Raw genomic sequence first — 2,687 nt, 5'->3', positions numbered from 1 at the left:
TAGGGCGTCGTACCAATTCGACCACCGAGGCATGTGGTAATATTTATCGCAATAACCGGTGATAATAGTTTGAAACGTCTTTCTAAGGCGACATGAATAAATAATAATAAGAGAAATAGGATCGTAAGGGCCTGAGCAGAATAGCTGAGTTATAATTTTAAGACAGTGTTTTATGCTTTAAATCTTTGTTTTTAGCAACGCACAATACTGTCTTGTGTCTCAAGGCTTACAATGTTGACACTTTGTACACTCGTTTAAGACTTGAGACACAAGACAGTATTGTGCGTTGCTAAAAACAAAGATTTAAAGCATAAAACACTGTCTTGAAATTATAAGTCAGCTATTCTGCTCAGACACTAACAATATACAATCAATTAGAATCAAAAGCCATGCGATCCAAGCCTAGGTCTTTGACGGCCTTATGTTAGTTTCTGTATATATATATATCTATATATATACATATAATTTTTCCAACAAACTGCGCGCCGATTATTTGTCGGACTTTAAAACACAGTTATTGTTAGAATTAAAACCCTTCCCTCCCCGGAATTAAATAATCGGATAAATAATCGGCGCGCAGTTTGTTGGAAAAATTATATGTATATATATAGATATATAGATATATACAGAAACTAACATAAGGCCGTCAAAGACCTAGGCTTGGATCGCATGGCTTTTGATTCTAATTGATTATTTCTAAAAAAATTCAAAATTTTTTTAAAAAAGAACCCCTTTACCGATCATCGCCAAATTCAATACCAACCTTCCTTGAATGATAGGGGAGACCGGGGCTAAACCGCCAGCGGGGTTGAACCGCCAAATCAAATATCTCGGAACCTGTATATTGTGCGAACTCGCTATTAACATTGTAAACGCTGCTTATGGTACCCATGTGACCAACGGAGTTTCGGCAGGTTACCTGCCGTGTTATGATTTTTACGAGGGCAAACGTGTTTTCGGAAGGTGAAAGTGAAATTTTCTGCGCGTGGAAATATTGTAATATCTGCAATAATATTTGCTCTCCAAATCTCGCGGTACGTGATTATAAAGAGTAATGCATGCTGAACACGAATCCAGTGTAGTTTTTTCATTATCGTTGATGTCTAATATTTCGTGGGCGATCAAACCTGAAACTTATGTTTGGGGCTTATCCGCCAGTAAGCACCCGGGGTTGGTCCGCCAGTCTCGTCACTGTGGCGCGCCGGGCGCACGACTTCAGCTCACGGCGATTTCAGGTTAGGTTTCCCTCGAGCGTGATTCTGTCTTCCCTTGCACGTGCGTCAGTTTGTGTAGGAGGGAAATGGTACGCACGTATCGTCGCAAAACGGGTGTTTTTGGGTGTTTTGGCCGACCGAAAAGATGGCGGACCGTTGTTTTCGAGATCGCTTACGCTCACGGCACGTCGGCGAGGTATGGCGAGGCACGGCACGGCTCTAAGATCCCGCGATTTCCGCGCGAGAGTTGACATGCCGCGCGCGCTGTAGATCGTCCCGACTCCCGGCCGCGGTAAATCGTCGTTGTTGGTCGTTGTGTCAGTGACAGTCGCGCGTGCGACCGCATCGTCCAGCGTTCGCCGCATCGTCTCGGCGTCATTGTCGCCGCCGTTGTAGTGGTGGTGGTGTCGGTGGTGGTCATCGTCGTCGTCGTCGTCGTCGTCGTCGTCGTGGTCGTGGCCGTTGTCGTCGTGGTGGTCGTGGCCGTCGTCGTCGTGGTGGTCGTGGCCGTCGTCGTCGTGGTGGTCATGGCCGTCGTCGTCGTCGTCGTCGGCGCGTCGAGGAATCGGCGCGAGGACGCCGTCGAGTCGGTAAAATGGTCGCGCTCCACCGCGAGCTTTTCTAACCCCCCTGTCGCTATTTATCGCTCCCCCGCGAGAAACGCGGCTTGGTTAGGTTGCTCGAGGGTCCGCGCTGATCCTATGGCACCGGAACGCCGTCACGCGTATTCCCCGTGGTTGCCCGCGTTGACAATGTGACGTGCCGTTGGGGAGTTTACGATTTGGTTAACCTCTGTATTCACGTGCCTAAATTGTTTTATGGAATAGGTAAAACAATTATTTTTTAATGTTTTGCATAAAAATTTTTAATAAATTTTTATATTTTTCTCTTAAAAAACAATTATTAAAATGTATCATATCATTTTTCAGGATTACATGTACGTATATGTATTGAAAATGCAGTGTGGCGGATAAACCCCGGGGGGGTGGCGGTTCAACCCCGGCATTTTTGAGATTTCAATTTTTGCACCGTTGTCGTTTTTGCTCTATACCGGTTAAACAAAGCGACGTAGATAAAAATTTCCTTAATAAATTTTGTAGCTAAAGGTTCACTCTTTACAGTGGTATACCACATTTAACTTCAATTATTTATTTTGTTGTTAAAAATCGGCTCCGAAAAAAAACTGGCGGTTTAGCCCCGGTCTCCCCTACTCTATCGATTAAAAAAAAAACAGCCCGATATCTCAATATTTGCGGAAATTAGAGCAACCACAACATCAAATGTGCACATACACACATACATACGGACATTTTTTTTAGGCGATATTTCGACGTTTTACAACAATCTGAACATTTTGGCAGAAAAAACTCAAAAGCCAATCTCTTCGTTGGTTTCTTCTACCCCTATTTCATATATAATTAATTTAAATTTGGTTGACTAGACCCAACTTTATAGGCAATCGAAGGTTCATAT

At 43.9% G+C, this 2,687-nt stretch overlaps 1 long non-coding RNA gene across 1 annotated transcript; it reads left to right on the top strand.

Annotated features, from left to right (window-relative positions):
- The first annotated feature begins 1,482 nt into the window (after positions 1–1,482).
- Positions 1,483–2,380, top strand: LOC139782017 (uncharacterized). Its single transcript, XR_011720769.1, has 2 exons — positions 1,483–2,041; positions 2,144–2,380. It is a non-coding gene; the product is annotated as an uncharacterized lncRNA (long non-coding RNA).
- The last annotated feature ends 307 nt before the right edge of the window (positions 2,381–2,687 follow it).

This window comes from Temnothorax nylanderi, unplaced genomic scaffold (genome assembly GCF_030848795.1).
Source record: "Temnothorax nylanderi isolate EJ_2023f unplaced genomic scaffold, tnyl_v1.0 TNYL_tig0381_pilon, whole genome shotgun sequence".
Taxonomy (NCBI): Eukaryota; Metazoa; Arthropoda; class Insecta; order Hymenoptera; family Formicidae; genus Temnothorax; species Temnothorax nylanderi.
This window is presented reverse-complemented; position numbering and strand designations above follow the sequence as displayed.